Source organism: Quercus lobata, chromosome 5 (genome assembly GCF_001633185.2).
Source record: "Quercus lobata isolate SW786 chromosome 5, ValleyOak3.0 Primary Assembly, whole genome shotgun sequence".
Taxonomy (NCBI): Eukaryota; Viridiplantae; Streptophyta; class Magnoliopsida; order Fagales; family Fagaceae; genus Quercus; species Quercus lobata.
In genome coordinates, this window is record NC_044908.1 from 25,287,872 (window position 1) to 25,302,266 (window position 14,395).

Below are 14,395 nucleotides of genomic sequence, written 5' to 3' on the forward strand. Positions count from 1 at the left end.
AGAAGGCTGAACAGAATTGTAGTAACAATAAATGCAATATGAAGGTCCAGTTAAAGGAAATTAAATCTTAATAAGTGAAAGTGTATGTAGTCAAATTTTTTTTTTTTTTTTGTTAGATCATGTTCTCTTTACATTGTTATACAAATTATTTTCTTTCATTTTAATAGGTGAAGTGTTCAATTTCAAAAATAAAGTTTACTTTTTTTCTACATATTATTTTAAATATTTAATTTATAATACGGTATAGTCTGAAAGCTCGATTATGTGTTAAAACACAAGAGCTGTTTAGACTCCCAAATTAAAAGTTACGCCTCGGTTAATTTTAGTCTAACTTAAACTAAATGCGGAATAGAGTAAATGCGAACGAACAAACAACAAAACTACTCTAAGCCATATTCATCAAAACACACCAGTAAAATGAAAGTTAAAAGAGTAGGGAAGAAGAATGCAAATACAAGATAACACGTCGATGTGTTATCGAAGAGGAAACCGAAGTACTCGGCATAAAATCTCTCCCCCGCCCCCCAAGCGGTAAATCGATCCACTAGACAATAAGTTGGGATACACGAATAGCAAGAGACCCTCCAAGCCTAATCTACCCAATGCACCTAAGTCCTCTAAGCTCCTACTCCAACAAGACTTCTCGGAACCGTGTTTGTCTAGCTTTCCAGATCCCACAATATGCCCGATTGCATCCACCAAAGCTTGGCTTCTTCCAATGCTTCTCAGTAGTGCTAAAACCTCACTTGACACTCAGAATGGGTGTGGTATGTGTTTGGGCTATCAACCTCTCAAGGATTTGGAAATGGAGAGGTAGGAGTTAAGGAAAATCACAATGGATGGTGTAGAGAATTGTGGGTATAAAAATCTCTCACTCTCAAAGGTTGTGGCTAAGGTTTTCTCTTTGAAAAACACTCCTCTCAGTATGTGGGTAATATGGGTATATATAGTGTATGTAAAGACCCGGAATATCAGATATGACAAATTGGCAAAACAGAATGTTTCGTAGGTATCTCGCTGGAAGGCCTTACCTGCGAGACACTCGTGAAAACCAACTGTCACCATTTGTCATGACTCTTCACATTCCAGTTATGTGCAGGGCACATGCTTCACTTCGCGGGAAGGCTTTTCACGAGCTACCCGCAAAAACTTCTTACTCTTCACTTTACCTTGAGTCTTCACACTTTCTCTCACATACAACCTTTACAAAGAAATCCCACATAAAATACAGGGTACATAAGATTGAACAAAATTACAAGCAAATTTGACACGGAATAAAAGCTAACACAAAATAGTTGTAAATCACAACTTTACATAGTCTCCTAGGAATTTTTGAGAAATATGCAGTTCCAATCTCATGTATCTATATAAGTAAACAAAACCCAATCAATAGTTCAAAGCTACCCCTGCAATACGAAAAATTATAAATGTAATAATCTCTTTTAAGAGAATGAAAATTTTGAATAACATATTTGAAACTTAAACAGTTTAGCTGTACAGGAAAAAAAATTAAGAAAATATAATGCACAAGAATATAATTTAGCAAAATATGGACCTCCTAAAAAAAAATGAATAATATCAATCAAACAAATCAAAATAATAAAACAATGATATATTTTTTGGGATAGATAAATGAAAAATAATTTTAGAAATTGTTTAATTTTTTGAGAGAACAAATTATATATTATACCATAACTACAAAATAATTATTAATTCTCACACATGGCGTGGGTTTGCAACTAATATATATAAAAGCAAAGACCTCATGCGAGAGTGCATGAACTCTTGCCATCTGGCGCTCTAATATTTCATTTAGCATTTTTAATCTCTTTCTATTAAGGTTTTTTTTTTTTTTTACTGTTATCTAAAATATCACATTAACTTTTTATTTTTTATTTTTTTATTGTTATCTAAAAGATGAGTTGTAGTACAAAATTAAATTAAAATTAGATCAAACCTTTTGAAAAGCCCAAGCCCACTTATTATCTTACATATTATAGCCCAAATGTGACCCTTCCACATTAATTTCTTCCCACATTCTCCAAAATATGGGCTGGCATCATAAAGTAGGGCACACACTTTGAAAGACTCTCTCTGCAATCTTTTTATAAGACTCTTATTATTAAGTGCCACAACAATTTGCTCTTTCCTCTTCCTATCTTTTACCATATCCCAACTGTTGCGCAAACCCATCTCTTCTCACCCTTTTAACGTTCCACTATTTTTTTCTCTTCTTTTTCCCATACGTTGATTGTTCTCTAGCTCAAAATGATACCCAATATTTTCTACCTACAACAAACCAGGCCAAATGTTGTTTGTTCTCAATATTCTTTTATAATCCTCTGTTGAGTGACAACTATTTAATTTGTTTAAAGTACTATCAAATTTGTATCGATCTTGCTTTTATGGACTTCACAACACTACATCTTTTTTTTTTTCTTTTTTTCTAAGTGTAGATAGGATTATACATCTTTACAATTCGATTAAACCATTCTATTACAGTATTACTAATTCTTATGGATCAGTCCATTTCCTTAATACTATTGCAGAGATAGCAAATTATTCATGTGTATCGTTGGAGCAGCCTGTATGTCAAGTATAGTTATTACCACCAAGAGGTGTGGTTTAGTGGTGTTGGGTGAGGCACAAAGATGTGCTAAGTGCGAAGTCCTAGGTTTGAGTCCGAATATGGACGCGCTTGGGGGGTACCTCCCTTAGCAGCCCAGGATCGCTAGTGTCCCTCGTGGGGTTGGGAACTTATGGCTCACCGTGGTCCCCTTACACTCCAGTAAGGCCCTGGACCCAACAGGTAGGGTGCTACTATGGTCATGTCTATGTAAGATTGCCACGTTAGTCGCCCCCTACCCATTTTTCGTTCATCAAAAAAACGAAAAAGTATAGATATTCAATGCATAAGACCCACCAAGAGTTGTATACATCATGAGAATCAGTTGATAAATGTTATTCTCTTCACTTTCTCATTATATTAAAAAATAAGAAATTATGGAGCTTCTTTGAGAACCTCGAGGACTTTATAGGGAAGGCTTTTCCGGTGGTAGCCGTCACATGTTAGGTTTTGTTCGACCTATATGTACACCTGCAGTACTTGTATTTCATGTTTATTTTCATAGAAAGTAATATCTCAAATATATTTCTTTAAAATTTTACAGCCAAAATTAAATGGATTTTGGTTTTTGGTTTTTTATGTGGTCTTTTAAGGTTGGGTTCAAGTCTTAGCAATGTTACATCACTCAATAACTTGTTATTAAATTCATATTTGTGAATTCCATTGTTGAATCACATGTTCTTAACATGTATGCCAATTTTCACTTTTATTTACAATTTTTATGGTTATAATCTTTGATCTTCTTGAAATAGGTTAAACCCAACCCTATATATGATTTGTATTTTTTTTTTTTAACTCAGGTTTGGATTTCTTAATTATAGCTTTATGCTTTTTAGCATCTTTATCCAATATTTAGACAGAAAGACATAATAGGGAGAAAATTGACATTTTCCCCTTTCGCGCAAAAAATCCAGCATTTTGCTCAATTTCTCAAATTAATTAGGAAAATGCCCTTGTTTTGAAACTAAATTTTTTCAAAATTGAGTTTCAACATCACTATAGGGCTCCTTAAAACGCCACTATAGGTATGAGGCGATCAAATTAAAAAAAAAAAAAAAAAAACTTGCATAGAACTCGAGTTCATAGAGCTAGGGCTGTAATCGATTCGGTTCGGTCGGTTTTTTTTTTATCCAGCCAACCGAAATCGAAATTTTCGGTTTGTGAAATTTCCAACCAAAACCGACCGAAATAGTTGAAAAATCGTTGGTTTCGGTCAATTTTAGTCGGTTTTTGGTTTCAGTCCACATCACAGACTCACAGTCACAAAAAGAAAAATAACAACTCAACATCATATGGGGTTATCGATTTTTCAATAAGAAAATAACAACTCAAAATCACAATCACAGATTCACAGCAAATAGCATTGATTTAATATTAAACTTTAAAAAATACAAAATACAAAAAAGAGAGAGGGTTATCAAGAAATTAAAAAGAGAGAGGGCGGCGTGTGAAGGCCAGCATGTGGAGGCGGCAGCAGAGGTAGATTTGTGTGGAGTGGAGGCTGTGAGGCGTGACAGTGAATACGTGTGGGCTGTGGGGTATGTGGAGTAGCTGTGGACGCCGACGTGTAGAGGCCGGAGTGTGGAGGCCAGTGGCAGATGTTGACTGATGGAGGCTGGTGTGTGTGAGAGGGAGTGATGGAAGCTTTATGTGAGTCTGTGAGAGAGAGTGATGGAGGCGTGAGGCGTGAGGGAGATGAGGGAGATGGAGGCGTGAGGAAGATGAGGGAGATGTGGAGTAGCTATGGACGCTGGCGTGTGGACGCCGGAGTGTGGAGGCCGGTGGCAGATGTCGACTGATGGAGGCTGGTGTGTGTGAGAGGGAGTGATGGAAGCTTTGTGTGAGTCTGTGAGAGAGGGAGATGGAGGCGTGAGGGAGATGAGGGAGATGCCGTGTAAATGAAAGTGGGGTAGGTAGGGTAAAGGTAGGGTTTTTATTTTATTTATTTTCAATTAGTTTTTGTTTAACTTAATTAGTTTAAATTGTTTAATTTTAGTTAGTTAATCTAACTTATCTAATGGGCAGTGGGCTTAAGTAATATTGGCAAGGCCAAGCCCATGATTACAAACTTTATATTATATATTTAATATAAAATATAATATAATAATATATTTCGGTTCGGTTCGGTCGGTTCGATGCATTCAAATCTATAACCGAAAACCGAACTAAAACCAAACCGAACTGAAATTTTTGCACCGGTTCGGTCGGTTTGAAGCAGTTTTTTTGGTTCGTCAGTTGTTTGCACACCCCTACATGGACTCGAGTTTCAAAACGCCATTATAGGGTCCTTAAAACACCAATATAGGGTTCCTTAAAACGCCACTGTAGGGCTCTAGAAATTTTTTTTTTTGTTTTAATTTTCAATTTGTTATAACTTGATTTTTTGAAAATCGAGTTTCAAAACAAATGCATTTCCCTAATTAATTTGGGAAATAAGGCAAAATGCTAAAAAAAATTTTTAAAAAAAGGGCAAAAGCCCATTTTCTCTGACATAATGGAAAAGGAGCGGAGATTGTAGAATTGTCAGCTCTAAATATAGTAATGGAGGAAGTTATTTACAAAATTTCTAAATAAGATGAAACAATATATCTGCAAGAAGTTGGGACAATTTATCGTTTATCTTCTTTTAATAATATTAATAACATGGAAAATTTTAGTTAAGGTTGAAACAAGATTTCTTGTTTGGAATCTTCTCTTAATAATTATGAAGTATCTGTTTGGGAATAATATTTATTATTTATTTATTTATTTATTTATTGGTGCTAAAGTACTATAAATAAAAGTTAAAAGCTAAATAAAATAAGTAGAAGACTCACATGAGACATATAAATAGTAAGAAAAAAAGTTGGCTTATAATAAAGTACCCTAATGCGCACTAAGCAGCTTGATTGTATTTCAAGTGGTAGATGGGATTGAATACCTTATTTGAGTTCAGAATTTTCAACAATTTTTTTTTTTTTTAATTTAAGAAGAATTAAAGGAGATGGATGTTGTTCTTATTATTATTTTTTTCTTATTTTTTTAGTTGGAAATTTAGACCCGGTTGCAATGCAACTACCCAAAATTTATGCTGAATTTGATTAATCAACCAATTATGTTTGTTTAATCCATTCACGGTCAAACATAGCACAATCTAATATCACTAAACAAATATAATTGGAGGGTAAATGACAAAAGAATATGGTTACGAAAAAAGAACCACGTGGAAAAAAATCTTTAGAAGCTTACCACCAACCCTCAAAGAAACAAATCCATGGGTAAAAATATTAAATAGAAGTTTATACAACAAAACTAACTAATTATAGTTGCTATCTCTACTATGACTAGGGGCGTTTGGTTCGTTGTGATGTGTAATTGATGTGATACACATTACAATGATATGACATTAAAAATTTTGGTTTCTTTTATTTTTTCTAACATTATAATCTAAAATTACAAAATATATCATATTACCTTAATCACATCACCTTCCTAAACAATATGATGTTGTATTCTTGTATTGAAATTACATTAATGTAAAATTATAATAATGTAATATATTATAGTGTAATGTAATATCATGATTAACCAAACGACCCTTATAGTACTAGTCAAGACTCTATAAGACCACTCGCAGCTCTAACTCAGTCAGAATCTCTAACTCTGGATTAATTCAGAGTTAGAGATTCTGACTAAAGACTAAAGACTACTTTGAAGGTTTCCACAGAAGCAATTTTGTATTGATTGTTGAGTAGCTTTGACTAAATCACCAGTCTTGAGAGTTACTTCAATTTGACGGTGAAAGGAAAACTTAGTGCAAAACTCCAAGTGCATAAACACAAAACTAACCTCTTTTAAATTGACAAATATGATCTTTTATATACTTTGAGGAATACGGCGTGGAATCTAAAGCCTTAAGTTGATTTAAGGGCCTAAAATAGAATTAATTCTGATGAAACTTGGTCGATCAAGACTCGAGCGAGAGACTTATCGTCAAGACATAAACTTGTGTCTTCTTGAGCTCTTCTTGAAACTTGGTCTTCTTGATCAAAACCTCAAGACTCTTTTAACATAAAATACAAATTGATACTTTAACACGGTTTGCCAAATCGCCACTTTTGGTAATCCGTGACAATACCTCATTTACAAAGGTAAAAAAACCAAATTACAATCCTAACCTAGTTTTGATTTGGAAATGACATAACTAAGTCTAATCTACAACACCCGAACACGCGAAGCCACTGCAAGAACTCGGCTGGAATGTCTTGATTAGCTTCAACCGGTGTTTTCTTGAAAGCACTGTGCACTATATATGTGGGATAATAAAACAAATACTGTCAGTTATAATGCCCAAGATACAGTTTTAATTCACAATACCAAAGAATATTTCAAATCAACATAGGCATGTGAAACAAACAACAGAAACCGAAAGGATACCGTATATCAAATAAAGTTCAAAAGGTATTTAAAACAAAATCCCGTTAGTACAAAACATCAAAAGCTCAAAAGAAGTCTCTATTTGCATCTCTAATCTCTATCTCCCTGTGGGGGTTATAAATTGCCCACTTGATATTGGGCCATTAGCCACAGACCCAATGAAAAATAGAGAAGGGCCAATTGATAAAAGGACCCACTCAGGCCCAACCAATCGAGCCACAAATCATACCAAGTAGCTTCATGCGGCCCAATGGCACTCACCGAGGGGAGTTTCAACTGAAATTGGCTTCTAGGAATGACAACGGGTCAGGTTCGGATCGGGTTTTTACATACCCGGATCCGACCCGCGGGTCTGGACCCACGACTCAGGTCGGGTCCGATTATTAATCGGGTTTTTTTCCCAGGCCCAGACCCGCTCCGCTGGGCCCCACGGGCCTCGTTTAGCCAGCGGCCCAAATTGTGGCCAACCAAAAAAATTTTTTTGAATGAAGCCCAAATTCATTTTTGTCTCCCATCTCCGTTTAGGCACTGCATTTACAACAAACACAAAACACAATATACACAATTTCTTCCACAATATATTACAGTTACATCACAAAGTCTCAAAATTTCAAGTCTTTAAACTACAATAACTAGAAGTAGCACAACCCATTTGTTGAAGTCCATAGTTTAAGTAGAAAACACCAAACAAAAAAATTGAAACAAACATCTCATATTCTCAGAGACTCATATTAAAAAAAAAAAATTGAAGAGAAGTAGAGAACAAATCGGCGGTGAGAGCTTGGGCCGGCGATGAGATTGAGAGTGAGTGAGAGCTTGGACCGGTGGTGGTGAATGTTTGGAATGGCGGTGAGAGGCTGAGATCTTGGGCTGCGCTGCTTGAAAGTGAGTGAGATTGAGAGTGAGTGAGAGTGAGATTGAGAGAAAGAGAGAAAACAACCTGACCGGAGGTGCACGTGATGGCCGGTGGTGACAGAGATCAGAGGTTGGGGAGAGTAGAGTGATGTGAGGAGAGTGAGAGGGAGTGAGAGCAGCCGAGTGGGAGAGGAGTGATGTGAGTGTAAGAAGGTTGGCAGCTGAGTAAAATGGGATTAGGGGAGTAGGGTTTTTTTTTTTTTTTTTTTTTTTAATTTATATATATATATATATATATATATTTATAGATTGGGATATTTTGATATTTTACCCTTAAACGGGTCGGGTCCGGGTCTGGGTTCAGGTCGGGTATGGATAAAACCCGAACCTGACCTGGACTCACTTCGGTTTTTTTTTTTAAAACCCATACCCGACCCTATAATTTATCGGGCTGGGTAAGATCTGGCCCATTAGGATCGGGCTGGGCCGGGTATCTGTGGGTCAGATATAAATTGCCATCCCTATTGGCTTCTCGAGGAAAACTTACTCGAGGTATATGGCCAAGGAACTACAACACATGGAAGTGCTCCACAAGCGGCATACCAAAAATTATAATTTAGATTAGGGATCATATTTTGTAGATTGGGTATTTCTCTACACATCTTCAAAATTTTTCTACATGTGCTTTTCTAATTAATTAGAATCAGTTAGTTTCAATTAGTCAGCTTTAGTAATATTTTGTCTAACTTGCCTCTTGTTAGCTTATATATTTTCAACATACAAGAAGTTCATTTATTATATTTTCTCTATTTCTGACAGACTACCATTACGAAGGCCGTTGTGAGGGAGCTTCTTTACACTCTATAGCACTAGCACTAGCAGCACTCATGAAGTAACCATGATACTCATGACAGCATGATACTCTTTTTGGCCTTGGATTATGCATTAGTAACCATGTGTTGAGGGGGAAATTGATGTCTTAGAATGAAATATGGGAAAGTCAAGCCAAAACTCAACGATGGGCTCTTGAGATGATGCCCAAAGGTTTTCGGTGTAGTGATCGATAAGCCTATCCAAGTAAGAAATAAAGGTTGCACCTTAGCAAAAACAACAATAAGAACCAATAAAACACTTCACAATAATTAATTAAAGGATTAGTGATCCTGTTACAACAATACAAGAAAATGAGGCTGTAGGGTAAAATTAGACTTATGGTTCAGCAATCAATTATTGAACAAATTTAAGAAAGTGTTCACTTCTGGAAGTCCTTATGTGTCTTGGTCAAAAGGGTCTAAGGTACTTTCAGTCGTCATTATATCAATATGAGGAAAGAATTCCATTGTTACAAACACGTTATATCCTTCAATGGTAAAACAAAAAGTAAAAACTAATGGCTCCATAGTGAAAAGGAAAGGGTTATTTGGTATGGTGTGAAGGGAAAGAGAGATTCTAGTTCAGTGTAGCAGATATTGTGCCAAGATTCTTATGGGATATGTATGCAGAGTGTGAGTGGGATAGGAAGGCTATTTTGAGTGAGTGGGTGTGTAGGCTTGTAATGGGAAATGCTAAAAAGTAAGTCTTTAATGGGGAAGAGAGTTGTTTATGGCTGATTATGGAGCATTTATGAACTTAGAATATGCACAAAAATAAAAAAAGGAAAAGAAGAAGAAAGGGAAGGGAATGTCTAAGGCTAAGTGGGTATGGACTGAAATGGCTTATTTGTGGGTTAATGGAGCTAACTACAAGCTAAAATGTGACAGAATAACAAGAATAACAGAGTTTTTTTTTAAAGGGTTTTATGTGTGTTTTGTGAGATGATGTTATTACTCTTTTATAATGGAGCTTGAGGGGGGAATGATTAGCAAGAATCCAAAAACGTAAGGTTGGTTAGGGGGCAGAATGGCAGACTGTTCATCCTAGGATTTGGCCATAAATGATAGATTTTCTTTTGGGTTATTTTGCTTCTTTGGGCAATGTCACGCATGGGTAAAAATCTGGATAAAATTTTGCATTAAATGCCTAGATCTCTGAGGTTGTATTTAGGCAATGAGGTTAAGACAGACATTAAAGAAGAATCTTAGTGTTGCAGCTGAGATTTGGACCCTAGGAAGTAGGATTTCAACACCCCAAGCTAGGTGTTAAAGTTTAAGCTCACTTTAGAGGGTTTTGCTGGAGATCCCTTCATGCCCTCCAAACCACATGTTCCCAAATTTTCCCCTTTAGGATTCATGGGCTTGGCACATGAACCAATTCTTGAACATTTTGGCATTTATAGGATTGATTTGTTGAGATTTGACTAACTTGGTTATGGCTCCCTTCTGCTGGAGGTGGAGCTTTGAGGAAGATGATGAAATCCCATTACCCCCTGGACCTTAGTTGCTAACACAACTTCTGAATGCTATGCACGTGATGGAGGCAACGATAGAAAGATGATGGGACAAGCTTTAGTTCATTCTTAGGGGTTTGGTTATCTCCAGTGGAAGCTTGGTTAGGGATGGACAAGAAAGGAGCTGGCTAGCTGGTTCAGCTTTCTGCCTTCTTTGGTCTAGGCCTATTCACGCATGTTGGACCCTTTGGTTGGGCTGCCCTTTTTACTTGGACTTGTTCTTCTTTTGTCACATATTTGGGCCTACAAAATGGACATCAATGACACATATTGCCATGAGTTTTCATCCATCATGGATTCTAATTATTAGTGGATACTTAATGTAGTATGGGTTTTAATAAATGCTTGTAATGGGTTTTTGGGCAATGATTTTGTAATATTTAAAATAATAGCATGAGCCTTAATTATTTCAAAATGCTTTAGTACTTTGAAATGATGAATTCCATAGCAAAAGTAATGTTTATGGTTCTCAATAATCACATCATAATTTAAACGATAAGCTTGCAAGATAAATAATTACCATGAGTTTCAAAAAATAATGTTGTGATATAAATAGTGATTATGGGTTCTTATTATATAAATTCCATGGGTTTTTGAGAATAGATAATTGTCATAGATCTCATGGGCTTGTAATATTATGGTACCGTTTAAGAAATTAAAACATTATTCCTCGTTGGACTTTTAGGTGAAATACGTATGATATAGTACTTTGCGAAGTATTAATAACCTTGGGCTTTTGATAAAATAGTATCAACATTGGCTTCTGATATTACCAATGAGAATTGGGTTTTAAATATTGTCAATGAGAATTGGGCTTTTTTGATATTGTTAGTGAGAACTGGGCTTTTGATATTGCTAGTGAGAACTGGGCTTTTGACATTGCTAGTGAGAACTGAGCTTTTAATGTTACCAATGAGAACTGGGCTTTTGACATTGCTAGTGAGAACTGAGCTTTTAATGTTACCAATGAGAATTTGGCTTTTTGATATTGCTAGTAAGAACTGAGCTTTTAATATTGCCAATGAGAATTGAGTTTTTTGATATTGCCAATGAGAACTGGGCTTTTGATATTGCCGGTGAGAATTAGGCTTTTGATAAATAAATTGTCATGAGTTTAAATCATAAGCTTTGGTCATGGATTTGAATTCCATTGATAAAATTGTCATGGGTTTAAACCATGGGTTTTGGTAAGTATTTTTGGGTTTGAATAGGATGAGATTTGAATTCGTTCGATAAAATAATTTGGGGACGATTTTGAATCATGGGTTTCACAAAAAATATTGGATCTTATAACGTTTTATATTTGTAGCCCAATTTTGTGGTGGCTAGAAAAAAAAATGGTTGTGGACTATAATAATAGGGTAAAAAATATTTGGAGAAGCCCAATAATTTGTTGGTGGTGTTTGAAAATAAATAGGTGGTTGTAGGGACAAAGGCCCAAAATCATATAGTGGGCTTTGGGCTTCACCTAGGACAATTGACAAGTCTGAGGAGAGGCAAATGGTTGTAAAAGGGGCTCCTAGTTAAAGTCTCATAAACAGGAAATGCATGAAAGATGATCCGAGGAGGAATACCTCCTCGGATGTGATTGATGTAGCTCAAATGCGTGACTCTAGAAATTAGAGGCCCCCTCCAAAAGGCCCTAGTGATAGGAGTGTGCCATGTAAACATATAGGGAAGAAGAAAACACAAAATATCTAAGGAAAAGCTGCTACCACCGCATTAAATGCATTGTAGCTACTTTCTTGGCCGAATTTATGTGGAGAGGACCTCTGAACAGTGTTGCCTTATCTACCACAACTCACAGAAAGCTGAAGATGGGTGTCTGATGGGATGGGCACTCAAGTGGGAATTCGGATGATCAACAAGTGTAGGATCAAGATGGCTCGAAGAGGGCTATATAATGTGAGAGATCCCCATGAGATGGAGATCGGGAAAAAATGAGAGAGAACATTGTAGTAACCTAAGTTGTCTCAATATCCAACTGTAATCATCATACACAATTGTAGCCTCCTCGGACTTAAAATCCACTGATATCAACATCTCTTATTTGTGCTTAACTGTCATCTAATTCAAGACTTGCCGCTGTACAACTTATTAGGTCCTAGCTCTTCAACCCATTCTCTACGAATTCATTGTTTTAGGTCTTTTGGACCAAAACTCCATACATTTTTGGGCTTGGGCCCCAAATTGTGTCCTTCTAGTGGTATTTAAATAATATTAGGTGTAAAAAAATATACCCTAATACCATATTTATAATTTTCTTATTTTTCCTATTTCATAAAAATAAGTGGTGACTCAAAATATAAAATATTCAAATAATTCAATCTTGAAGTTTTGTTGCGTGCTTGTAGTTTGTGTTTTGGTAATAAAATCCTTCTGACTTAAATTTTTTTTTTCATAAAAAAAGTTTAAAAATAAATCTAAAATATGTTGAATTTTGTATTGAACTTTTGAGTTTTGACTCAAATCTTAATATTATTATTATTATTTTTCAGTTATTTTATTTTTTTTATGTTTCTCATGCTAGAAGTTCCACAACACGATTCTATTGGTGAGTTTGCATCCGTTTTTTGCATTAGCTTTTAGTTTTTAATTTTTATATACATCTTTTTAAAACTTCAGTTTGCTCACTAAAAAAAAAGTTCAACAAAAAGCTAAATAAACGGTTCCTAGCATATTGTGCATGTAAACTAGATTGCACTAGCAGCAACATATAGTTGGCTGATGCTAACTAGTTTGCCTGATTGAGATGTCATCAAGATAAGGCCTATCTTAGATAGAGGTCACGGTAGGTAGCAGATGTTTAGTGGGTATTGGCGGTGAGAATAAGTTTTTTCACTACAAATTATGCTTCAATAACGGCCAACAACTTTGAATAATGAATGGCCCCTAAATTTGACTGATGCAGATTTGTAATTGAAGAAATTCGTCTGATTCGGTAATGAAACTTGGAAGTTTCTTCTCAAATTTGGAAAGTAGTTCAAGAAAGTTGGGCTCCATTATTAATTTTATTTAAGTTTGGAAAGTTTTGATTAACTAAAACACACTCTGTTTGGAAAATAAGAATTCTTTTTGACATATGGAAAATAAGAATTTTTGCAAAATATCTCTCTCAGGTCTCAACCACCATATCTAACAAGCTATATATGTATATATTAATGGTTGAATATCAAGTATTTCTGAATGAGGAGTAGTAATGCATTTATCAAAAAGAATGAGGAGTAGTAATACAAAGTGTGTATGCTTTTGGAAGTGCCATATAGAACCAACTTCAATAAACAGTAGCTTTCGTTACAGCTACTTTGTTATATTATTATAGGGAAAATGCCATTTCCAAGACTCGCATGGCCTAGGAAAAGCAAGCTAAATATTTCTAAAATGAAACATGATTCCTTTTCATAATGCTAGATTAGAGGAAGTTTATGGTATTTCTTTCTGTGGTTTTTTTTGGTAGGTACTAGCTGGAATCAATATGCATGATTCTTCTGCTTCATGCCCGCCTACACGTATAATCCAATGAATAGAACAAAAGAGACATATACTCCATGTCTGAGGGATTTTGCAGATTAGCACAGTGAGGGGAAAAAATATGATAAGTTAAGATACGCTCGTAAGGATTTTGAAAACTAGCATCTCGAGTTTTTAAAACTTGAGACTGATGACGAAAATCGAGGCTTTCAAACTCGAGTTCTACTGCTGCTGTGGACCAATTTAGCCATATAGATCTCGAGTCTATAAGACTCGAGTTCTAAAAAGCAAAACCGAGTCTTCAAAACTCGATTTTTGTCGGACTTGAAGAAAAACAAACCTGAAGAAGAATGCAGTGCTGAAGAAGACGATCTGGTGCTGGGTGGGCGATCTGGTTGGAGAAGAATGTTGGTGGACGATCTGATCTTTAGCGATTGGGTGGACAATCTGGTCTTCAACAATGAGGAAAAATGAATGGACGCGAGGAAGAGACGAAGAATGCTGACGAACAGAGGAACGATCTAATGAAGAGACAAAGAACAGAGGAAGAACACTAGAGCTCCGATTGGACGCGAGGAAGAAGAAAAACGCTGGGTGCTCAGAAGAACGCGAGGAAGAAGAAGTGAAACTCAAGTCTTAAA